The sequence below is a fragment of the Sapajus apella genome, unplaced genomic scaffold (genome assembly GCF_009761245.1).
Source record: "Sapajus apella isolate SASKATOON/1434 unplaced genomic scaffold, GSC_monkey_1.0 scaffold75, whole genome shotgun sequence".
Classification (NCBI taxonomy): domain Eukaryota; kingdom Metazoa; phylum Chordata; class Mammalia; order Primates; family Cebidae; genus Sapajus; species Sapajus apella.
The window spans coordinates 872,411-899,917 of record NW_022437015.1 but is presented as its reverse complement, the minus strand read 5'-3'; the positions used below and the strand labels follow the sequence as shown (position 1 = coordinate 899,917).

The 27,507-nt window shown below is 38.5% G+C and overlaps 1 pseudogene; it reads left to right on the top strand.

Annotated features, from left to right (window-relative positions):
- On the top strand, positions 1 to 26,513 carry LOC116532300 (annotated as a pseudogene).
- Positions 26,514 to 27,507: the final 994 nt, after the last annotated feature.

Sequence of the window (27,507 nt, the reverse complement as noted above, 5' to 3'; positions counted from 1 at the left end):
ATGGGGATGAAAAGGCTTCAGACATTCCGAGAGCTAGTGGGGGATGAAAAGGCTTCAGACATTCCGAGAGCTAGTGGATTCTGTAAATCACCTCCTGGGCGGAGAGGAGGGCTCCGGATATTTCAAGGGCTAGGGGACTTTTGTCATTCCGTTTGTTACTTAAGTGGTTTACAGAAGTCAAGATAAACATTTGTTTACACATTATCTGGGTAAGGTGGACATCACAGACCTTAGTTACTTATTACAAGTCGCAGGAGCCAAGATGGCGTGGGTTAGGACTGCTTGCCTGTCACATTAGGGCCACAGACAGCAGTTACTGATAAGCAAAGTTTAAGCAGCTTTACATAGTGGGCATTTTTCAGAGCAAGCTAGCAGCTTTATTTACAGAAACCAAACACAGCTTTATCTTATAAAATGGCGTTGCTCAGGTTCTGGCTGTAGGTCAGCACAATATCACACCAGCAAATATAAAAATAAAATTTAAATGAAAAAAGTCAATGTGCCTAAAACCATCTAGATAATAAGTGACAAAATATAGTTTTAAATTCAAGTCTGATACCTAACCCCATGCTGTGCTAAACTTCCATAAGCTCTTACAACCAACAATCTCCAGGATCCTTTGCTGCTTGTATCAAAAGCAGAAACTTTCAGTTATTTCAAAAAGATTGTGCTTGTGAAGTCCTGAAGGGAGGAGCCTTCAGGTTTAGCAATACCCAGGGGGATGGTCAGGCTATAAGGTTGCAACATATGACTTTAGTAACAAGGTTGAATAACCTTTTATTCAATATCTTTTTTTTTTTTTTTTTTTTTTTTAATTGAGACAGAATCTCACTGTGTCACCCAGGCTGCAGTGTAGTGGTGCGATCTCAACTCACTCCAACCTCTGCCTCCCAGGTTCATGCAATTCTCATGCCTCAGCCTCCTGAGCAGTTGGGATTACAGGCACCGGCCACCATGCCTGGCTAATTTTTATAATTTTAGTAGAAACAGGGTTTCACCATGTTGGCTAGACTGGTCTGAAACTCCTGACCTCAAGTGATCCACCTGCCTTGGCCTCCTAAAGAGCTGGGACTACAGGTGTGAGCCAACATACCTGACATTTATTTAGCATCTTAAAATATATTTAGAAAATTATCTTGTACTTGTGCACTCTGCTAAAGTTTTGAGCAAAGCCAGAAAAATATGATACTAGAAAGAGTAAAGAGTGTTTAGTTTCTCAAACTCCACTCTACTTAGTACTTTTTAGTGCGGTAATATATATGAAAGAGGAAGGAGAGACTGAAACCAGATTCTTTTACTGTGAGCGAATGGGCTTTGAGCACCACAGAAAAATCTTCTAACCTGCAATGGCTAGTCAACTGTTCTCTGGCTAACATTCAAGAGTATAGAGCTTCATGGAGATTGACAGCGCTTGACCCTTCATGACTTCAACATGCCCTCTGATAAATATCTGGAGTTAAAAGCCTTATAAATTGATTGTGTTTATATATAGTACTGGACATTTGACAGATGAGAGTGAGTTTGCTCCTATGAGTCTAATTTGCAGATGGGATAAAGATACTTGTGGAAATGAGATAAAGCATGTATAGGTGCTACTTTGTAAATGAGAGTCAGGCTGCAGAAATATCTTTTTCATGAAATGCAGAGTGGAAGTGGCTTTCTTGTTATATTCTCCCTAATGAACTAAGAAGTCTAGGAGGGGCTACACAAAATGGTGGAAACTGGAAAGTAAGACTTGGTGGCGGGGGTGGGGGAGCAGAGGAAGAGTGAGAGCAATGTTCTTTACCCTAATATTTTAAAGCTATTTACAACAGAGATGTCCTATAAAAGGTACTCAACTATTATTTGTCCCCTCTTGCCCTTACTTCTTTATGATCTAGAACATGAAGGCTTGCCACATCACAGAGGTTAAGTTAGAGAAAGAAAGGAATGGGAACCACTTTGGCTTCTTTGGTCCCCAAATCTCTGTTCCCATCAATCTATAATTTTTGAGAAAAATACATGGTGAGGGCTAAACTCTTATTTTTCATGTTGCCCAAATTCCTATCTAAAAGGTGTGGGGAGTCATGCCCTACAAATCATAAATTCTCATTGAATTGGTTTTATTTAACCCTATATATATCGTGACTTACTTTCCAATCTAACTCTGGCATAACATTACAAGACAAGGAAGGAAATTAAAATAATTTACCTCTAAATGCATTTCTTTGCCATATCTTGAAATGGCCCTGCAAACCTGTCCTTTGTGGGGAAAAATTTGCATCCGTAAAGAATCTCTGTTAACATAGCTAGATCTTTTTCTTCCAGGTTCTCCCAATCCTAAAGAGATTAGCTAAAAGTCTAGCACCTTTTAAAGATCTGAATAGGAAACAACTATCATCTATGGTCTTTAAGGGCAGTGACTATCAGATTTCAAAAGAACCTTGGTCTCCACAATCTATTATCTTTACCTGAATATTTCCTTTCTAGAATCTCAGGTCCTTAGATAAACTCAATCAATTGTCAATCAGAAAATGTTTAAATTTACCTATAGCCTGGAAGTCCCACCATTGCTTTTAGTTTGGTCCCACTTTTCTGGGCCAAACCAATGTATTTCTTAAATGTATTTTATTGATGGAGACATACCTCCTTAAAATGTATAAAACCAAGCTGCATCTTGACCACCTTGGGCACATGTTTTCAAGACCTCTGGAGGGCTGTGTCACGGGCCATGATCACTCATATTTGGCTCAAAATAAATCTCTTCAAATATTTTTACAGAGTTTGACTCTTTTTGTCAACAATGACTATGCATGATTGCGCCTGAGGTACTAATTTCTGTATTAATGTGGCATGCTAGGGCTTGGTAGATAAAAGTTCAGGAGTCTAGAAAGTTTACAGAAAGGAGATAAGCTCTTTTCTAGAACTTGGTTAAGGAGGGGAAAGGAATAGGAAGGAATACCACTAAGATCTAAGGATCATCAGGCAATTAGCATAAAATACATAAGTGCCTCTTTTTTTTTTTTGAATACTTTAAACATTTTAATTTGTATGTGATATTTCATACATTCAAATTTATCAAAATTTCTGATTACTCTGTCAGTATAGAATTAGAAAAGTTAAATTGGTAGGTCAAAGCGATTTAATATTTTATCATTCTTTTTTTGTTTATTTTTGTTTTTATTTTATTTTATTTTTAATTGCATTTTAGGTTTGGGATACATGTGAAGAACATGCAAGATTGTTGCATAGGTACACACATGGCAGCGTGATTTCTGCCTTCCTCCCCTTCACCTATATCTGGCATTTCTCCCCATGCTATCTCTCCCCAACTCCCCACCCCCCAGTGGCCCTCCCCTATTTCTCCCCAACAGACCCCAGTGTGTGAAGCTCCCCTCCCTGTGTCTGTGTGTTCTCATTGTTCAACACCCACCTATAAGTGAGAACATGCAATGTTTGATTTTCTGTTCTTGTGTCAGTTTGCTGAGAATGATGGTTTCCAGGTTCATTCATGTCCCTACAAAGGACACGAACTCATCGTTTTTGATGGCTGCATAATATTCTGGGGTGTATACATGCCACATTTTCCCTGTCCAGTCTATCATCGATGGGCATTTGGGTTGGTTCCAGGTTTTTGCTATTGTGAACAGTGCTGCAATGAACATTCGTGTGCATGTGTCCTTACAGTAGAATGATTTATAATCCTTTGGATATACACCCAGTAATGGGATTGCTGGGTCAAATGGAATTTCTATGTCTAGGTCCTTGAGGAATCATCACACTGTCTTCCACAATGGTTGAACTAATTTACACTCCCACCAACAGTGTAAAAGTGTTCCTATTAAGTGCCTCTTAATGAAATATAAGAGTTTTCTATTTCTCAAATTCCAAAGAACAAACCCACCATATCTCTGAAGCTTAAAGTAATCTTAACCCTTCTGTTTCTGGAAAGCATATCACAAATGGGCATCTCACTTAGGAGTTCCCAAACACCCAAGGGGACGATTAGGCTATAAAGATAAAACATATGACTTTAGTAATAATACAAATGAGAAACAGGATACTTTATGTATATGTTCCAAGGCTTTGGTCTGTTTGTGAGTTTAGATTCATGACCATCTACCTAGGACACAAATGGATATCCATTGCAATTGACTGAGAAAAAGCTGACATTAACAATTTAAAGAGACACTGCAAGTAGTATAATCATGTACATACATATACAAAGTATAGCTATTTATGCTGGAAAGGATGAGGCTATTGAGGATTGCAATATTAGCTTTATAAAGGGATGTGTTCCAATTAGAAGAGGTGGAGAGAGATGTGAAATTCAGAATTTTGACTTTAATGACCAAGGGAACATGTATAATAGAAAAGACCAGGAATTGGGGGGATAAACTTTCGGTGGAGCTACTGTTTTTTTGTTTTTTGTTTTTAAACTATAAACAAACCACTAAACTTCCTAAACAAAAGTGAACTTTGGGTGAAATCATAACATTTAGCCATGCAGAAAGCAGGGCATTTTTTCATTACTAAAGGAATAACACTGAAAACTTAGATGGCTCCCCAATATTTGGCAAACTGTGATGATTAAGTGTCAACTTGATTGAAGGATGCAAAATATAGTTCCTGTATGTGTCTGTGAGTGTGTTGCCAAATGAGATTAACATTTGAGTCATCAGACTGCGAGAGGCAGACACACCCTCAATCTGCATGGGCATCACCTAATAAACAGCAAGCTTGGCTAGAATAAAGCCAGCAGAAGAAGGTGGAAGAAGCCAACTTGCTCAGTCTGCTGGCCTTCCTCTTTCTTCCTTCCTAGATATTTCCTGCCCTTGAACATTAGACTCCAAGTTCTTCAGCTTTTGGACTCTTGGACTTACACCAGTGGTTTGCCAAGGGCTCTCAGGCTTTTGGCCACAGACTGAAGACTGCATTTGTTGGCTTCCCTACTTTTGAGGTTTTGGACTCAGACTGGCTTCCTTGCTCCTCAGCTTGCAGACAGCCTACTGTGGGACTTCACCTTACCATAGTGCAAGTCAATACTCCTTAATAAACTCCCATTTGTATATACATCTATTTTATTAATTCTGTCCCTCTGGAGAATCCTAATACACAAAATAACAGTAGGTTGTTGAGTAGAGTGTAAAACTTCGGACTTTGACAGAATATTGTTTTTACTTAGAAGCTGCTTTATCAGAAATAAAACAGCTCTCAAACCCTTTAAATTCCCAAATTTTCAACAAAAAATGCACAGAATGACAAGAGTAGCAAAAACAAAATCCTAAACAAGACAATACTCAAAATATCTCTGGAAAAAGACTGGAATAAAATAAAACATCAAAACAAAAAACCCACAAAGCAGCCACAGAATATTACAACTAGTCTATAGTGATAACAGTTATCACTATGACAGTTATCATTGCCTTCCTATGTTTCTTTCCATCTGATACCAAGGGAAACATTTCAAACACAAGTAATAAACAGGTAATTCTTACATTCCTTTTGTACTGCTTTTCTTCTTTTCTGATGTCACCATTGCCTGCATCACTCTGGCTAAGTTGGAAGTCCTGAGTCTGACCATGTGACCAGTTTATTAATATTATAGTTTGCCAACACATTAAGTCTATTTATAACCAAGGAATCTCACAGAGTCTATATCACTCCCCTGCCATCCCCATCAGAGCTGATGCTGGTATCTGCTGCTGGAATACTTTTGTATGATGGCTGGGAAAGGTCATTTTATTGGATCCCTTGTAGACATTCTCTAGCACCAGCATGGAGTCTGGAATCTCCACTGGGCAGCTAGACTCAGAGGACCACCAGCATTCATAGTAGTCTGACTCTGAGGAACTCCTGTTTCTGAAAGAAAGGGGGTGAACCACATCAAAGGAGTACCCTGTTTGACAAAAGAATCCAGAAGGCAGGCCTTGAGTCCCTGAACTTTCTGTTTCTGGGAAGTTTCTTTCAGAAGAGGCACAAGTGCAGGACTGAGCTCGGTGTGGAAAGTTACGTGGCTCTACTCCAACAGTCTGGCAGCCCTGGTGCTTGTGAAGGGTCTTGGAGAGGTGAACTGCCTCTCCTCCTTACCCACTGTTGCAGACACAGCTGCAGCTTCTCCCATGAGAACTTGGCATGGTTGAACCTATAAACAGCCTTTCTGGAGCATTTCAGAGTGACAGCATCCCCCCAAAAAGGAGTGCCTTCAAGGTTCAGGCTTGCACTAGTAGAGCCACCATTCCTCTCTACATTGAACATGAGCATTCCTACAGATGAAAAGAGATATCTGTCTGATACGAATAGCAGGAACACTGTGTCAGGAGTGTGACTGGGAGGCAGTTTGTTGTCCTGCTGGCCTGACAGGGGAGCTGAGATGGCTTTCTCCCTTCTCCCATGAAAGGACCTCAGTGTGTTTCACTGGGAGCTCCCCCAGCCACCTCTGTCAAGGTTGGGTTGTCTGCCCAGTACTGGGTATTGTGTTTGCCTACTGCTTTAACCACAGCCAGTTTTCACCCATAGGCACCGTCCCCTACTGCCCTGAAGCCAGAACTATTCAACCTAGTAAATAAAATAGTGAGAAAAAATAAATCAATAAAAAAGTGCACACCACTGGGGATAAAGATAAGTTTCAAGTGACCTCTGCCACTTCAACCCCACAGGAGACAGTAAACCTGCTCACGCATTGAGAATATTGCTACTGCAACCAGCATCTGAGTAAGCAATGATATAAAGACTCTGTATAACCAAGGAACTCATACAGAGTCTTTATCTCCAAAAACACTCAGAGCCAAATTAGGTTACAACAAACTATACTCATTAAAGTCATATCCTCAAAGGGAAAAAAAAGGAAATAACCACAGTATAATTAAAAAATAATTAAAAGAAATAGTCTACCTAAATGAGAAGAAACCAGAAAAATAATCTGGCAATATAATAAAACAGGTTCTATAGCACCCCCAAAAGACACATGCTAGCTCTCAAGCAATGGATCCAAACCAAGATAAAAATCTCTGAAATACCAGATAATGAATTCAAAATATTGGATTTTAAGTTACTGAAGGAGATACAAGAGAAAGTGAAAGTAAACATAAAGAAAGTTTAAAAAACAAAAATTTTTTAAAGAAATAGATATATTTTTAAAAAAACCAATCAGAACTTTTGGAAATGGAATATACATTTTGAAAACTACAAAATGCAGTGGATTTAACAATAGACTACACCAAACATGCAAATCCTGCACTGGCAACTGAAGTATCCAGGTTTTGTCATTAGGACTGACAAGGCAGTTGGCATAACCCATGGAAAGGGAGGAAGGGCAGTGTGGTTCAGCGGCCAACCTGAGAGCCACATGGAGTAGGGGAGCCCCACCCCCAGCCAAGAGAGGAGGTGGGTAAGCAGGCTACCCAGCTGGGAAACCATGCTTTTTCCACGAAACTGTGCAACCCATGGATCAGAAAATTCCACTTGTGAGCTCACACAACTGGGGCCTTGGGTTTCAACCATGGAGCTGCACAGATTTTCAACAGCCCATAGGCTAAAATCAGCCTAATTCTGACTGGTTCCTGCGGGGAGGGGCAGCCATCACCACTGCTGTGGCTTCCTGCTGTTTAAGCCTTGTTATCTCCTTGAAGGAGGGTCTGCAGCCAACACTGCAGCTGCATGACCTCCCTGTAGAAATTCCAATTCCAGTCATGGACTCAGGGACAGAATTCTTATCTCCCTGGGCCTGAGTCCCTAGGGTGAAAAGTGGCCATAATCTCTGCCGACCAGCAGATTTAGTCTTTCTTCCTGCAACCTCTGAGGAATCTGGGCAGCCCAGATGAGTGGGCTTCCCTGCTGCACAGCACACCCCCACCATCTTGTGACAGCCAAATGGGTCATGCTTCCCATGACACCCAACTAGGTAAGAACCCCTTTTGCAGGGACATGAATGAATCTGGAAGCCATCATCATCAACAAACTAACACAGGAACAAAAAACCAAACACTACGTGTTCTCACTCATAAGTGGGAGTTGAATAATGAGAACACATAGACAAGGGAAGAAAAGCAACACACACCTGGGTCAGTCAGGGGGTGAGGGATGAGGGGTCAGGGGAGGGAGAACATTAAGACAAATAGCTAATGTATGCAGGGCTTAAAACCTAGGTGACAGGTTGATAGGTGCAGCATACCCACCATGGCACACATATACCTATGTAACAAACCTACACGTTCTGCACTTGTATCCTGGAACTTAAAGTAAAATTAAAAAAAATAATAAACATAATCCATCACATAAACAGAACTAATGACAAAAACCACATGACAATTTCAGTTGATGCAGAAAAGGCCTTCGATATAATTCCATATCCCTTTATGTTAAATGTCCTCTCTCACCACTCCTATTCAACATAGTATTGGAAGTTCTGGCCAGGGCAATTAGGCAAGAGAAAGAAATAAAGCGTATCCAAATAGGAAGATGGGAAGTCAAATTGTCTCTGTTTGCAGACAACATGATTCTATATTTAGAAAACCTCTCATCTCAGCCCAAAAACTCCTTAAGCTCATAAGCGACTTCATCAAAATCTCAGGATATAAAATCAATGTGCAAAAATAACAAGCATTCCTATACACCAACATTAGACAAGCAGAGAACCAAATCATGAATGAACTCCTATTCACAATTGCTACAAAGAGAATAAAATATCTAGGAATATAGCTAACAAGGTATGTGAAGGGCCTCTTCAAGGAGAACTACAAAACCACTGCTCAAGGAAATAAGAGAGGAAACAAACAAATGGAAAAGCATTCCATTCTTATGGATAGAAAAAAATGAATATCATGAAAATGCCCATGCTGCCCAAAGTAATTTATAGAGTCAATGCTATTTCCATCAAAATGCCATTGATATTCTTCACAGAATTAGAAAAAACTACTTTAAATTTTATATGGAGCCAAAAAAGAGCCCGCATAGCCCAAACAATCCTAAGTAAAAAGAACAAAGCTGTAGACATCACGCTACCTGACTTCAAACTATACTACAAGGCTACAGTAACCAAAACGGCATGGTACAGGTACCAAAATAGACATATAGACTAATGGAACAGAATACAAACCTCAGAAATAACATCACACATCAACAATCTGATCTTTGGCAAACCAAACAAAAACGAGCAATGGGGAAAGGATTCCCTAGTTAATAATTGGTGCTGAGAAAACTGACTAGCCATATGCAGAAAACTGAAACTGGACCCCTTTCCTATATCTCATACAAAAATTAGCTCAAGATGGATTAAAGACTTAAATGTAAAACTCCAAACCATAAAAACCCTGGAAGAAAACCTAGGCAATACCACTCAGGACATAGTGCAAATATTTTATGATGAAATCACCAAAAGCAATTGCAATGAAAGCAAAAACTGACAAATGGGACCTAATTAAACTAAAGAGCATCTGCACAGCAAAAGAAACTATCATTAGCATAAAGAGGCAACCTACAAAATGGGAGAAAATTTTTGCAATCTTCTCATCTGACAAAGGTCTAATATCCAGAATCTACAAGGAACTTAAATTTACAAGAAAAATATGTACCAAAAAGTGGGCAAAGGATATCAACAGACACTTCTCAAAAGAAGACAAATATGCGGCCAGCAAACACATGAAAAAAAGCCAACACGACTGATCATTAGAGAAATGCAAATCAAAACCACAATGAGATCTCTTGCCAGTCAGAATGGTGATTATTAAAAAGTCAAGAAACAACAGATGCTGGTGAGGCTGTAGAGAAATAGAAACACTTTCACATTATTGGTGGGAATGTAAATTAGTTCAACCATTGTGGAAGACAATGTGGCAATTCCTCAAGGCCCTAGAACCAGAAATACCATTTGATCCAGCAATCCCATTACTGGGTATATACCCAAAGAAATAGAGATCATTCTATTACAAAGATACATGAACACATATGTTTATTACAGTACTATTCACAATAGAAATGACATGGAACCAACCCAAATACCTATCAAGGACACACTGGATAAAGAAAATGAGGTACATATACACCATGGAATACTATGCAGCAACAACAAAAAAAATGAGATCATGTCCTTTGCAGAAAAATGGATGAAGCTGGAAGCTATCATCCTTAGGAAACTAACACAGGAACAGAATACCAAACACCACGTGTTCTCACTCATAAGTGGGAGTGGATCAATAAGAACACATGGACACAGGGAGGGAAACAACACATACTGGGGCCTGTCAGGGGTGGGTGATGGGAGGGAGAGCATCAGAACAAATAGTTAATGCATGCAGGTCTTAAAACCTAGGTGATGAGTTGATAGGTGCAACAAACCACCATGGCACACATATACCTATGTAATAAATTTATATATTTATTATATAAATCCATATTCTAGAACTTAAAGTAAAAAAAAATAAAAAAGAATCAAAAGAAATGAACAAAGTCTCCAAGAAATATGGAATTATGTAAAGTGGCCAAACATAAAAATCACTGGTGTTCCTGAGGGAGAACAAAAAAAGATTTTGGAAAATTTATTTGAGGGAATAATTGAATAAAATGTCTGGGCCTTGCTAGAGGTTTAGACATCCAAATATAAGAAGTTCAAATAACTCCTGAGAGATTCCTTGCAAAAAGAACATCACAGAGTCACATAATCATCAGACTATCTAAAATCAAAGTGTAGAAAAGAACTCTAAGAGCAGTCAGACAAAAGCATCAGGTAACCTATAAAGAAAATTATATTAGATTAACAGCAGACTTCTCAGCAGAAAACTTACTAGAATTGATTAAGGTCTTAACTTTAGCCTCCTTAAACAGAATAACTGTCAGTGAAGAATTTTGTATCCCATAAAACTAAGTTTTATAAATGAAGAAGAAATAAAGTATTTTTTCAGACAAGCAAATATTGAGGAAAATGGTCATTAACAGACCAGACCAGACCTACAAGAAAATATTTCTACATATTGAAACCAAAGTTTCATACGTACCAGAATAGAACCTCTTCAAAGCATAAGACTCACAGAGCCTATGAAACAATATCACAATGAAGAAAACAAAGTATCTCTGGAACAGTACCTCATGTCTCAATATTAACATTGAATGTAAATGGCCTAAATGCGCCACTTAAAAAATACAGATTGGCAGAATGGATAAAAAAGTCACAAACTACATATTTTCAAGAGATGCACCTAACATGTAATGATTCTTATAAACTCACAGCAAAGGAGTAGAAAAAGGTATTCCATGCAGATGGAAATCAAAAGCAACCAGTAGTAGGCATTCATATATCATATAAAACAGACTTTAAGGCAACAACACTAAAACAAGTCAAAAAGTCATTATATAGTGATAAAAAATCAAAACAAGAAGATATTATAATACAATTTTAAACATATATGCACCTAACTCTGGAGTTCCCAGATTCATTATACAATTACTAGACATAAGAGAAAAGATAAGATAGAAACAGAATAATAGTAAGGGATATCAACACTCCACTGACAGCACTAGATACATCATTAAGGCAGAAAGTCAATCAAGAAACACTGGACTTAAACTGCACTATAGGGAAAATGGACCTGGTAGATATTTACAGAAAATTCTACCCAAGAACTTCATTATATACATTTTTCTCATCAGCAAGAGAAACATTCTCCAAGATAAACCACATGATAGGCCACGAAATGAATATCAATAAATTTGAAAAAAATCAAAATTCTATCAAGCATATTCTCAGACCTCAGTAGAATAGAACTAGAAATCAACTCCAAAAGGAACCCTAAAAAGTATAAAAATACATGAAAATTAGATAATCTGTTCCTGAATGATTTTGGGAATAACAGTGAAATCAAGACAGAAATTTCAAAATTCTTCAAAGTAAATGATAATAGTGACACAAATTATAAAACCCTCTGGGATATAGCAAAAGCATAGCTAAGAGGAAAGTTTAAAGCACTAAATGTGTGTATCGAAAAGCTTAAAATGTCACAAATTGACAACTTAGTGTCAAACCACAAGGAATTAGAGAAATAAGAATAAACTGAACTCGAGGATAGCAGAAGAAAAGAAATAACAAAGATCAGAGCAGAACTAAATAAAATGGATACAAAAAATACAAAAAAATCAGTGAAACAAAAGTTGAGTTTCTGAAAAGATAAAATTGATAGTCCATTAGCTAGATTAACTGAGAAATAAAAAGAGAAGATCCAAAAAACTTCAACTAGAAATAAAAACGGAGACATTGCAACCAACACCACAGAAATATAAAAGATCATTCAAGACTACTGTGAACACCTTTATGCACACAAACTAGAAAATCTAAAGGAAATGGATAAATTCCTGAACATTTACAACCCCTAGCTTAAATCAGAAAGAAATAACAGAAATTCAGAACAGACCAGTAAAAGCAGCGAGGTTGAATTAGTAATAATAAAAAAAAAATTGCCAACAACAAAAAAGCCTAGAGTCAGATGGATTCACAGCTGAATTCTAGCAGATCTTCAATGAAGAATTGGTACCTAACCTACTGAAACCACTTCAAAAGATTGAGAAAAAGCAAATCCTTCCTAACTTACACTATGAGGACAGTATCACCCTGATACCAAAGCCAGGAAATAATATAACAAAATTAAAACTACAGACCAATATTCCTGATGAACATAGATGCAAAAATTTTCAACAAAATGCTAGCAAGCTAAATCTGGTATCAGGAAGAAGAGGGTCCTTGGTTCTTGCCTTCTTGAAAGAAAGAATTCAACCAAGAGACATGCAATTATAGTTAAGCAGTAGAAAAGTTTATTTAAAGTGAAAATATGCCCTGAATGCTGAGTTAGAGTGTGCTTCTTAAGAATGAGACAGCCCAGATAGGCACTGGGGAGGATCTCTTATGAGAGTTTTACAGGATTATTCATGAATGGCATGAAGGATTGTTATTAGCAAGCATGTTTTGGGTGGTCCACTGGGCATGTCTTATTAGTGTCTTAAATCTCCATTTAGGGGTGTGTTTCTTACTATAATAATGGGCAAAATGTTACCTTTAGGGTGACACTGCCAAGTTGAGGTATGCATGCTAGCTACTAGGAAAAGCCCCTACTACAGTCATTTCCTGCTAGGGATAAGTCCTGGTTGGGGCTGCATAAGCATACCCACAACTCTAGATGTGGCTATTGACTTTTTAAAATCCTGACTGCTAGGGAAGCATTGATTGCCAGTGGGGCAAGGTTTCCAGAGCTTCCTTTCTCTAGGGCTGCCTTTCCCTCTTCTGTATATCTATCTACAAACTCTAACAAATCCAACACCACATCAAAAAGATAATTCATCATGATCAAGTGGGTTTCATCCCAGGAATAAAGGGATGGTTCAACATATGCAATTCAATAATGTGATTCACCAAATAAGCAGAATTAAAAACAAAACCAATTTCTCAATAGACTGAGAAAAAGCATTCAATAAAATCCAGCATCCCATTATGATAAAAACCTGCAACAAACTGGGCATAGAAGGGACATTACCTCAAAAGGACATGCCTTTTGAGGTAATAAAAGCCATATATGACAAATCCATAGCCAACATAATACTGAATGGGGAAAAGTTGAAAGCATTCCCTATAAAAACTGGAACAAGACAAGGATGTCCACTTAATTACTTCTATTCAACACAGTGCTAGAAGTCCTTGCCAGATTAATCAGGAAACAGAAAGAAATAGATTGACTTTCTCTTTTACAATTTGGATGCCTTTTATCTCTGTTTACTGATAATGTAATCACATATCTAGAAAACCCCAAAGGCTGTTCCAAAAGACTCTTAGTCATGATAAATAAATTCAGTAAAGTCTTAGGTTACAAAATCAATGTACACAAATCAGTAGCACTGCTATCCACCACCAATGACCAAGCTGAGAGTCAAATAAAAAACTCAATCCCTTTACAATAGCTGCAAAAAACCAAAACAAATCAAAACAAAACAAAACATAAACACCCAAGAATATACTTAACCAGGAAAGTGAAAGATCTCTGCAAAGAGGACTATAAACTACTGCTGAAAGAAATCATAGATGACACAAATAAATGGAAATATACTCCATGCTCATGGTTGGAAGAATCAATATTGTGAAAATGACCATACCACCCAAAGCAATCTACAGATTTAATATAATTCCTATTGAAATATCAAAATTATTTTTCACATGATTAGAAAAAACAACCCTAAAATTAACATGGAATCAAAAAACAGCCTGAACAGACAAAGCAATCAGGAAAAAAGAACAAATCTGGAGACATTACATTACCTGACTTCAAATTATCCTACAAGGTTGTAGTAATCAAAACAGCATGGTACTGGTATAAAAGTAGATACATCAACCAATAGAACAGAATAGAGAATGCAGAAATAAAGCCAAGTAAACACAACCAAGTGATAGTCAACAAAGCATGCAGAAACAAAAATTGAGGAAAGAAAACCGTGTTCAATAAATGGTGGTGGGAAAACTGGATAGCTACATATAGAAGAATAAAACTGGATTGCCATCATCATGTACAAAAACCAACTGAAGATGAGTTAAAAACTTAAATCTAAGACCTAAACCCATAAAAATTCTAGATGAAATGCTTAGAAAAACTCTTCTGGACATTGACATAAGCAAATAAGTTATGACTAAGACCTCAAAAGCAAATGCAACAAAAACAAAAATAATAAATGACCTAATAAAACTAAAAAGCTTCTGCAGAGCCAAAGAAATAATCATCACAGTAAACAGACACCCCTCAAAATGGAAGAAGTACTCACAAACTGTGCATCCAGCAAAGGACTAATATTCAGAATCTACAAGGAACTCAAATCAGCAAGAAGAAAATAAATAATCCTATCAAAATGTGAATAGTGACATGGACAGATACTTCTCAAAAAATACAAAAATACAAATGGCCAACAAATATATGAAAAAAAAAAGCTCAATACCACTAATCATCAGGAAATGCAAACTAAATCATAATGAGATACCACCTAACCCAGCCAGAAAGGCCATTATTAAAAATTCAAAAAGTTGACATGGATGTGGTGAAAAGGGAATACTGCTGGTAGGAATGTAAATTAGTATAACCTCTATGGAAAGCAGCATGGAGTTTTCTCAAAAAACTAAAAGCAGATCTATGATTTGATCCAGTAATCACACTCATAGGTATCTACCCAAAGGAAAATAAGTCATTCTCCCAAATAGATACCTGCATGTGTATGTTTATCACAGCACAATTCACAATTGCAAAGATATGAAAACAACCTATGTGCCTATAACCAATTAGTAGATGAAGAGAATGTGGTATATATACACCATGGAATACTGCACAGCCACAAAAAGAATGAAATACTGTATTTTGCAGCCACTCAGATGAAGCTGGAAGCCATTATTCTAACTAACTCAGGAATGGAAAACCAAATACCATATGTTCTCACTTCTCAAACTCCTGACCTCGGGTGATCCGCCCACCTCAGCCTCCCAAAGTGTTGGGATTACAGGCGTGAGCCACCACGCCCAGCATGTTCTCACTTCTAAGTGGGGACTAAAGTATGGATATACAAATGCATACAGAGTGGTACAATGGATATTGGAGACTCAGAAGAAAGGAAAGTGGGAGGGGAGTAAAGGATAAAAAAAACTACATATTGTAAAATGTACACTACTTGGGTGATAGGTCCACTAGATTCAGACTTTACCACTACACACAATTCATTCCTATAACCCAAAACTGCTTGTACCACAAAAGCTACTGAAATAAAGGTAAAAATGGAACTGACAATAGTAAGTTCCTGCCTATCAGCAATACTTTGATTAAATTATTCAGTCAAAAGACAGTGGCTAAATAGATTTTTAAGAACATCGAAAAATATGCTGCCAACAAGAACATTACCTTTAAAGACACACAGTGGCTGAAAATAAAGGAATGAAAAGAGATTTAAAGCAAATGGTAACCAAAAGAGAACATTAGACAAAAATAGAATTTTAGTCAGAATCTGTCATGAGAGACAAAGAGGGTTACTATACAGTGAAAAAAGGTTCAATTCATTAAGAGTAAACCACAACTATAAACATATATGTACCCAATATCACAGTATTTAAATATATGAACCAAACATTAAATAAGAGGAAAATATACAGCAATATAAATATAGTAGGATACTTCAGTTCTTCACTTTCAACAGTAGATAGATCATCATACAGAAAGACAATAAAGGAACAGCTGATTTGAATAACATTACAGACCAAATGGATGTAACAGACATAAAGAATACTCCATTCAATAGCAGCAGAATACACATTCTTCTCAAGTACATATAGAACATTTTCTGGGAGATCATGTTAGGCCACAAAATAAGTCTTAACAAAGTTAAAATTGAAATTATATCAAGTATCTTTTCAACAACAATGGCATAAAACTAGAGTCAGTAACAGGAGAAATCTTAGAAAATGTATGAATATGTGAAAATTATAAACAGCATAGTCCTGAATTTGTATGTTGCCAAACATAATGAGCCAAAAATAAAACAAAATGGAGTTAAAAAATAACTTTGGCATCCCATCTGAATAAAAATAGAAGAAAAAAAATAACTTGAGGCTGGGTGTGGTGGCTCACGCTTGTAATTCCAGCACTTCAGGAGGCCGGGCTGGGCAGATCACCAGGTTAGGAGTTTGAGACTACGCTGACCAACTTGGTGAAACCCTGTCTCTACTAAAAATACAAAAATTAGCCAGACATGGTGGTACATGCCTGTAATCCCAGCTACTTGGTAGGCTGAGACAGGAAAATCGCTTGAACCTGGGAGGCAGAATTTGCAGTGAGCTGAGATCAGGCCACTGCACTCCAGCCTGGGTGAGAGAGCGAGAATCTGTCTCAAAAAAAAAAAAAAAAAAAAAAAAAGAAACAACTTGAGACAATGGAAATGAAAATAAACATACCAAAACTTATGGGATGCAGCAAAAAACAGTTTGAAAAGGGAAGTTTATGGTAACAAACCACTACCTTGAGGGAAAAGAGATATCACAAATAAATGACCTAACTTTTCTCCCCAAGGAACTAAAGAAACAACAATCTAAGTCTGAGGATAGCAGGAAACATAAACAACAAATATCAAAGTAAAAATAAATAAAATAGATGCTAAAAAGAATAGAATAGATCAATACCACTAATAGTTGATTTTTTGAAAAGGAATACAAAACTGACAAATCTTTAGTTAAAGAGAAGAGTTAAATAAATAAAATTAGAAATGAAAGAGAAAACATTACAACTGATACCCTACACAACAAATGACCTTAAGCGACAATGAACAATTATATACCAACAAATTAGATAACCTAGACTAAACATGAACCAGAAAGAAGTAAAAAATCTGTATAGACTGATAGCAAGTAGGGAGATTTAAGCCCTAATCAGAAACCTCCCAACAAGAAAAACCCCAGACCAGATGGATTTACAGGTGAGTTCTATCAAGCATTTAAAAAAAGAATGAACAACAATTTTTCTCAAACTCTTCCAAAAATTTGAAGAGGAAGTAACACTTTCAAACTAATTTTATTTTATTTTATGAGGCCAGTATTACCCTCTGGCTTTATGCTAAAGCCAGATTGTGACACTAAAAAGGAAAATATAAATACAGGCCAACATTCCTGGTAAACATAGATGCAAAAATCCTCAACAAAATGCTAAACATCAAATTAAACAGCATATAAAAAGAATCATACACCATGACCAAGTGGAATTTATCCTTGTGCTATGAGGATGATTCAACATATGCAAATCAATAAATATGGCACACCACATTAAGATAATAAAAAATAAAAATTATGTGATCATCTAAATAGATGCAGAAAAGCAATAAGAAAATTCAACATTCTTTTTTTTTTTCTTTTTGGAACACAGATTTTTAATTTTTATCAAAATATTAAATATTAATTTTTGCAGTAGTATTTTATTTTTAGAAATCAATCATAAGAGGAAAAAACCACTTAACCAATGTGACAAAAAGGTGGATACACAGGGGTGCCCAGTACAGCTTTGGTAACAATAACAAATAACCGAAATTGTCATAAGCATTTCTCAGTGAAAAAGTGACCAAACTATGGTAAAATATTCTATCGAATAATGATGTAACTAAAAATCATAATGAGAGAGACCTATATGTGCTGATTAGCAATAATCACCCAATTAAATCTTACATGGAAGCCAATCAGGGAACAATACGCAAAGCAAGATCACATTATGGAAACATACGTGCATGTTTATCTGTATGTAGGTGAAAGGGGATTTTGGGGTGGCCTGGGAGCTGGTGGGGATACATTTATTCTATAGTCCTAAGCGCTATGTGAATTTTTATAACAATAACAATTTTTATAACAATTGTTTTTAATTAATCACATAAGAAACACGTGTTTAACCCTATATAGATGTATGAATACATGGAGATAATTATTATTCTTCTGAATAACAAAATAAAACAGCAATGTAATGTCACAAATAGATAACAGTACAATATTAAATACTGTAATATCCAATCCAATATTAAAATTATACATAAACACATAGATACAGGTAGGGATGCCAAAAAATGGTTTTCAAGTCTAACAGTGTGGTAATTGTTGTAGACCTCTGTGACCATATTAAAACCATGGAATTGTATACTGTGTGGGGGTGAAATTTATGGTATTTTAATTACACCTCAAAGTTTCGTTAAAAAAATAAGTGGCTTAATATTCTAGTATTAAGTAAAAATTGGTTTTATTTATAATATAATAATTTCCAGTAGATTCCCTTAAAAGATTATAGCAGGGATGTCCAGATCACACCCACCCCAACCTCTAGAGTTTTTGGCTATTTTCCACCGTCTTGAAATGAATGAGGTGAAGGAGGAAAAAAGTGTTTAAGAAGTTAGTGGAGAAGTTCTTAAGTTTAATTAGATCCCATTTGTCGATTTTGGCTTTTGTTGCCATTGCTTTTGGTGTTCCTGTCATGAAGTCCTTGCCTATGCCTATGTCCCAAAAGAAAAAATCATTGGAGGGAACCGGCAACCAACAGAAAGGGAAAAAATCCTTGCAAGCTACCCATCTGACAAAGGGCTACTATCCAGAATCTACAAAGAAGTAAAACAAATATACAAAAACAAAAAACAAAAAACCATCAAAAAGTGGGCAAAAGATATGAATACTCTTCAAAGGAAACATCTATGTAGCCAAAAAACATATGAGAAAATGCTCATCATCACTAGTCATCAGAGAAACGCAAATCAAAACCACGTTGAGATACCATCTCATGCCAGTTAGAATGGTGATCATTAAAAAATCTAGAGACAACAGATGCTGGAGAGGATGTGGAGAAAAAATAGGAACGCTTTTACACTGTTGGTGGGAGTGTAAATTAGTTCAACCATTGTGGAAGGCAGTGTGGTTATTCCTCAAGGATCTAGAAGTAGAAATTCCATTTGACCCAGCAAACCCATTACTGGATATATACCCAAAGGTTATGAATTGTTCTATTATAAAGACACATGTGCACTATGTTCATTGCGGCACTGTCTACAATAGCAAAGACTGGGAACCAACCCAAATGCCCATCAGTGATAGACTGGATAAAGAAAATGTGGCACATATGCACCATTCAACATTCTTTCATAATAAAAACTCACAATAAAGTAGGAATGCACCTCAACACAATAGAGGATAAACAGGACAAGCCCTGAGCTAACATCATACCCAACAGTGAACCTCTCAGTTTTTCTTCCCAGATCAGAAACAAGACAAGGGCACTCACATTTATACTTCTATTCAATATTATACTGGAAGATATAGCCAGAGTAATTAGCCAAACAAAAGAAAAAGACATAAAAAGACACCAGAATCAGAAATGAAGTTAAATTGTCTGTTTGTAGATGATATGACTTTTTAAAAATAGAAACCCTCAAAGGGTTTCTGAGGCAGAGCAAGGTGGTAAAATATAAACCTCTACTGATCATCCACCCTACAAGGACACCAAGTTAATCACCATCTACACGGAGAAAAACACCATCATTTGAACTAAAAATCAGGTGAGCACTCATAGTACCTGGATTTAACTTCATATCAGTGAAGCAGTCACTGAAGAAATAGACAAAACGGCCCTGAATCGCCAGTGCCACCTCTCCCCCATCCCTGGCAGCAGTGGCATTGTGTGGAGAGTACCTCTTAGTGCTGGGGAGGGAGAATACAGCAATTGTGAGGCACTGTACTCAGTGCTGTTTAGTTAGAGAAGAAAGGAAAACCAAATGAAACTAAGCTGATGCCTGCCCATGGAAGGAGCATTTAAACCAGCCTTCGCCAGAGGGGATGGCTGATTCTAGTGGTCCAAACTTTAGTGCCTACAAACTTTGCCACCAAGGGCTACAGCACTTTGTATCTCCAAGTAAATTTGAAAGGCAATCTAGGTCATAAGGACTGCAACTCTTAGGTGAGTCTTAGTGCTGAACTAGTCTCAGAGATAATGGATTATATAGACCAATAGCAAGTAGAGAGATTGAGGTCTCAGAGATAGTGGATTGGGAACAGAGTGGATTCTCTCAGTATGCGACATACTGAGACACAAACTGGGGCAGCCAAGAAAGTGCTAGCATTACTCCTCTTCTAACTGAAGGTTGCACAGCTGCAAAAGATGCCCCTTCCTTCCACTTGAGGAGGGGAGAGAGAAGAGTAGGGAGGACTTTGTCTGGCATCTAGGATACCAGTTCAGCCATAGCAGGATGGCCACAAGTCAGAGTCATGAGGCCCCTGTTCCAGGGCATAGCCCCCAGACAATGTTTCTAGACACACCCTGCACCAGAACGGAACCCACTGCTTTGAAGGAAAGGACACAGTCCTGACAGCATTCATCACTTGCTAACTGAAGAGCCCTTGGGCTCTGAATAAGCAGTATTAATAACCAGGTACTACATTGAGGACCTTGGGTGAGCCTCTGAGACTTGCTGATGTCAGGTGAGACTCAGCACATTACCAGCTGTGGTAGCTACAGGGCAAAACTCCTTCTGCTCAAGAAAAGCAGAGGGCAAAGTAAGGAGAACTTCATCTTGCACTTTAGGTATCAACATGGTCACAAAGGGGTAGAGCATAAAGTAGGCTCTCGGGGTCCCTCATTCCAGGACTTCACTCTTGGACAGCATTTCGGGACCTTCCCTGGGCCAGAGGGGAGCTCACTGCCCTGAAAGGTGAGTCCCACGCCAGGCAGGATTCCCAAAAAGACAGCTTAAGAGCCCTTGGGACTAAAGAGAACATTGGCAGTAGTCTGGCAGTACCCCTTGTGGGCTTACGTGGTAGTAACCATAGAGTGAATCTTCTCTGCCTTTGGAAAGGGGAGAGAGAACAGGTAGAACTGTGTCTTCTGGTTTGAGTGCCAGCTTCACCATACTACCATAGAACACCAGGTAGACTCTTAAGGTTTTGACTCAAGTTCCTGACACCTGGGCTGCATCTCTGGACCCATCTGAGGCCTGGGGGACCTTTTTGCCCCAAAAGGAAGAACACAGGCCTGGTTGGCTTTGCCACCTGCTGATTGTAGAGTCTCAGGACCTTGAGTAAACATAGGCAATAGCCAGGGAGTGGTTACAGCAAGTGGTTACCAAGATCCAGTTGTGTGCTGGCTTCAGGTCTGACCGAGTACAGTCATAGTGGTGTTGGCTACAAGGGTGGTTGTGTTACTCTATCCCCAGTTTTAGGTGGCTCAGAACAGAGAAACTCTGTTTGGGAGAAAGTAAGGAAAGAGTACAACAGTCTCTGTTTGGTAATCCGGAGAATTCTCCCAGGTCTTGTTCAAGACCATCAAGGTGGTCCCTCTACGAGTCTACAAGAACCACAGGGTTAATGGACTTGGGGTACTATCTAAAGCAGATACAGCTTAGATCACAACACCCAAGTCATTTCAAATATCTGGCAAACCTTCACCCAAAAAATGGCTTCAAATAAGCCCCAACAGTGAAGACTACAATAAATACCTAGCTCTTTAATGCCCAGACACTGAGGAATATTTACTAGCATCAACAGATTCCAGGAAAACATGACCTTACTAAGTGAACTAAGGGACCAAGGACCAATCCTGGAGAAACAGTTATGTGACTTTTGAGACAGAGAATTCAAAATAACTGTGTTGAGGAAACTTGAAGAAATTCAGTGTAACACAGAGAAGGAATTCAAAATTCTCTCAGGTAAATTTAACAGAGATTAAAATAATTTAAAAGAACCAAGCACAAATTCTAGAGCTAAGAAATGCAATTGGCATACTGAAGAATGCATCAGAGTCTTTTCATAGCAGAATTGATCAAGCAGAACAAAGAACTAGTGAGCTTAAATACAGAATATTTAAAAATACACAGAGGAGACAAAAGAAAACATAATTAAAAAAATAAAACATGCCTACAGTATCTAGAAAATAACACCAAAAGGGCAAATCTAAGTTATTGGCCTTAGAGAGGAGGAGAGAAAGATAGTTGTATAAAATGTATTCAAAGGAATAGCAGATAACTTTCTAAACTTACAGAAAGATATATGCAAGTACAAGAAGGTTATAGAACATCAAGCAGATTTACCCCCAAAGAAGACTATCTCAAGGCATTTAATAATCAAATTCCAAATGTCAAGGATAAAGCAAGAATCCTAAAAGCTGCAAGAGAAAAGAAACAGATAACATTCAATGAAGCTCCAGTATGTTTTGCAGCTTTTCAGTGGAAACTTTACAGGCCAGGAGCATGGCATGACATATTTAATGTGCTAAGGAAAAATTACTTTTATCCTGGAATAGTATATTCAGTGAAAATATCCTTCAAGCATGGAGGAGAAATAAAGACCTTCCCAGACAAATAAAAGCTGAGGGATTTCATGAATACTGGACCTGTCCAGTAAGAAATAATAAAGGGAATACTTCAGTCAGAAAGAAAAGGACATTAATGAGCAGTAACCTCCTGAAGGTACAAAACTCACTGGTAATAGTAAGTACACAGAAAACACAGAATATTATAACATTGTAACTGTGATGTGTAAACTACTCACATCACAGTTACTACTAGTTTTCAAGTAGAAAAACTAAATGATGGACCAATCAAAAATAATAAGTAAAAATTTTCAGGACATAATCAATTGAATAAGATATACATAGAAAAAAAGTTAAAAAGCCAAAGGATGAAGTTAAGGTACACAGCTTTTAAAATATTTTTTTTGTCTATTTGTTTTTTGTTTATGTAAATTGGGTTAAATTGTTATCCAGGTTAAAATAATGGGTTATAAGTTAGTAACTGTAAGCCTCATGCTAACCTCAAATCAAAAACTGTACAATGAATACACAAAAAATAAAACATAGGAAACTAAATCATATCATCAGAGTAAATCACCTTCTCTAGAGGAAAATAGTAAGGAAAGAAAGAAAGAGAAGACCAGAAAACAAATAACAAGATGACAGGAGTAAGTCTTTACTTATCAATAATAACAGTGAACGTATATGGACTAAACTCTTCAATCCCATGACATAGACTCGCTGAAAGCATGAAAAAACAAGACCCATTGATCTGCTGGTTACAAGAAACAAACTCCACCTATGATATGATGCACAGACTAAAAATAAAGGCATGGAAAATGATATTCCATGCCAATGGAAACCAAAAAAGAGCAGGAATAGCTATGCTTATATCAAAATAGGCTTCAAGACAAAAACTAGAAGAAGAGGTAAAGAAGGTTACTATATAATGATAAAGAGGTCAATCGAGCAAGAGGATATAGCTATTTTAAATGTATATGCAACCAACACTGGAACACCTAGATATAGAAACACTATTAGAGTGAAAGAGAGGGATCGACCCCAATAAAATAATAACCAGAGAATTCAACAGCTCATGTTCAGCACTGGACAGATTTTTCCAGAGGAAAATCAACAAAGAATCATCAGACTTAGTCTGTGCTGTAGACTAAATGGATTTAATATTTATGGAACATTTCATCTAAGAGCTGCAGAATAGACATTCTTTTCCTCAGTACATCCATTATTCTCAAAGATAGACCACATGTTAGGTCACAAAACATTGAATACAAGTTAAAATAATATCGAGCATCTTCTCTGGCCCAATTAAATAGAACTACAAATCAATAACAAGAGAAATTCTGGAAATCATGCAAATATATGGAAATTAAACAGTATGCTCCAGATCACCAGTGGGTCAATGAAGAAATTAAGAAGGAAATAAAAAAGTTTCTTGAATCAAATGATAATAAAAACACAACATGCCAAAACCTATGGGATACAGCAAAAGTAGTACTAAGAGAGGAGTTTATAGCAATAAGTGCCTACATTTTAAAAAAGATAAAAACTGCAAACAAAAAATATATGATGCATCTTAAAGAACTGGAAAGGCAAGAGCAAACAAAACACAAAATTAGAAGAAAAAAATAAAGATCAGAGCAGAAAAAAATAAAACTGAATAAAAAAGTACAGAAGACCAATGACAAAATTTAGTTTTTTGAAGAGTTGAACAAAATGGACAAACCTTTACCCAGACTAAGAAAAAAAGAAAACAACCAAATAAATAAAATCAGCAATGATAATGGAAACATTACAACTGATAACTGCAGAAATTCAAACGATTATTAGTAGCCATTAACTATATACCAATAAATTGGAAAATTTAGAAAAAATAGACAAATTCCTAGATTAGATACATACAATGCACCAAGTATGCACCACGAAGAAACCAAAACCTGAAGAGACCAATAACAAGTAATGATATCAAAGCCATAACAAAATGTCTCCCAGTAAAGAAAAGCTCAAAACATGAGGGCTTCACAGCTGAATTCTACCAAACTTTTTTTTTTGTTTGTTTTTGTTTTTTTTTAATATTAAGCTCCAGGCTACATGTGCAGAATATGCAGATTTATTACACAGGTAAACCTGTGCCATGGAATTCTACCAAACATTTAAATAACTACTAATATCAATCCTATTCAAACTATTTTGAAAAATAACGGAGGAGGGAACACTTCCAAACTCATTCTATGAGGCCAATATTACCCTGATACCAAAACCAGACAAAGGCACATAAAAAACAACAACAAAAACTACAAGCCAACATCTCTGATGATTATTGATGTAACAATCCTCAACAAAATACGATAAAACAGAATTCGAAAATAGATTAGAAAAACCTGCTTCTGGGGCGGCCAGCAGCCAGGCTGGGTGTCTAGCGAGCGGGGCGAAAACGCGAAGTTGCGCCGCCGCTGGGGCGCGGGGCTCCATCTCGGGCGGCAGCCTCGCAGGTCGCCCTCCCGTGCCTCGCCCGCAGGCACCCTGGCCATGGGCCCCCGTGGGGCACGCGGCGCTGGGCTGCTGGGGACGGTGGCGGCGGCATGAAGGTCACGTCCTTGATAGGCGCCAGCTGAGCAAGATGATCCGCAAAGAGGCCGCGACGCACTGCGTGGTGCTCCACTGCCGGCCCTACCTGGCCTTGGCTACCTCAAGAGTGAGCAGCTCGCTCAACATCAACGTCAACTCAGTGGTGCTGCGGCGGGCCGGGGCAGCCAGGTGTCCGCGCGCTAGTGCTGCCCGACGAGGCGGCGCATGCGCGGCTCCTGCAGGAGAGTGACTGCGGCGTGGCGGCAGTGGTGGTGCTGGACCAGGGCAGCCGCCTCTGGCCGAAGCTGCGAGAGGAGAGCGCTGCGCGGGTGGTACTCACCTCGCTGCTCGCCTGCCTGCCCTCTGGCCCGAGGGTCTACTTCCTCAAAGGAGGATATGAGACATTCTACTCGGAATATCCCAAGTGGTGCGTGGATGTAAAACCCATTTCACAAGAGAAGATTGAGAGCGAGAGAGCCCTCATCAGCCAGTGTGGAAAACCAGTTAGCTACAGGTCAGCTTATGACCAGGGTGGCCCAGTTGAAATCCTTCCCTTCCTCTACCTTGGAAGTACTTATCATGAGTCTAAGTGCAAGTTCCTCACTAACCTGCACATCACAGCCCTGCTGAATGTCTCCTGGCGGATCTCCGAGGTCTGCACAACCCACCTTCACTACAAATGGATCCCTGTGGAAGGCAGCCACACGGCTGACATTAGCTCCCACCTTCAAGAACCAATAGATTTCATTGACTGTGTCAGGGAAAAGAGAGGCAAGGTCCTGGTCCACTGTGAGGCTGGGATCTCCCATTCACCCACCATCTGCATGGCTTACCTCGTGAAGACCAAGCAGTTCCGTCTGAAGGAGGCCTTCGATTACATCAAGCAGAGGAGGGGTATGGTCTCACCCAGCTTTGGCTTCATGGGCCAGCTTCTGCAGTACGAATCGGATCCTGCCCTCCATGCCCAACCCCCAGCCTCCCTCCTGCCATGGGGAGGCAGCAGGCTCTTAATTGATAGGCCATTTGCAGACACTGACCCCTGACATGCAGGGTGCCTACTGCTCATTCCCTACTTCGGTGCTGGTGCTGGTGCCTACCCACTCAACCGTCTCAGAGCTCAGCAGAAGCCCTCTGGCCACAGCCACATCCCGCTAAAACTGGGATGGAGGAATTGACCCAGCCCCAAGAACAACTGTGATTTTTTGTTTTCAGACTCATGGACATTTCATACCTGTGCAATACTGAAGACCTCACTCTGTCATGCTGCCCCAGTGAGATAGTGAGTGATCACCAGGCTTGAAATGAACTTCAGATGGACCTCGGGGTAGGTTCTCAGGACTGAAGGAAGGCCAAGCCATTAGGGGACCACAGCATGTGCTACTGTACTTGCAGACCCCTGCCCTCTCAGGGCTGCCCAGTCCTTGCACCTCAAACTTCACCTTTTCAGTTCAAAAGCTAAGGAAATAAATACCTGCAGCAACATGGGAGAAAGAAATTACTGGACCAGGAAAAAAGGCAGTTACGAAGCCAATTCATTTAGAAGGAAGTACAATTTCCACCTTATTTTTTGAACTTTGACAGTTTCAGTGTCTGTCTCTGTTGCTTCAGAGCATAAACTGATCACCATCTAGTTGAGCAAGTAACCCTACAGGACTTGTAGGGACACAATCAGTATCCTGATTTGAACCCTGAAATGTTTTTTAGATACCCTCATGGGTGCAATGAGGCAGCTGAAGTAGCAAGATGTTGGCTTTTCTGGTTTTTTTTTTTTTTTTTTTTGCCACGGGTTCTTCACTGACCTTGGACTTTGGCATGATTCTTCGTTTGTTTATTTTCTTTTGAGACTGAGTCTCACTCTTGTTGCCCAGGCTGGAGTGCAATGGTCCGATCTTGGTTCACTGCAAATTCCGCCTCCCAGGTTCAAGCTATTCTCCTGCCTCAGCCTCCTGAGTAGCTGGAATTACAGGCATGCACCACCACGCCTGGCCAATTTTTGTATTTTTAGTGGAGATGGAGATTCTCCGAGTTGTTCATGTTGGTCTCGAACTCTCCACCTCAGGTGATCCACCCACCTTGGCCTCCCAAAGTGCTGGGATTACAGGCATGAGCCACTGTGCCCAGACAAGACATGAGAATCTTAACTGGAATG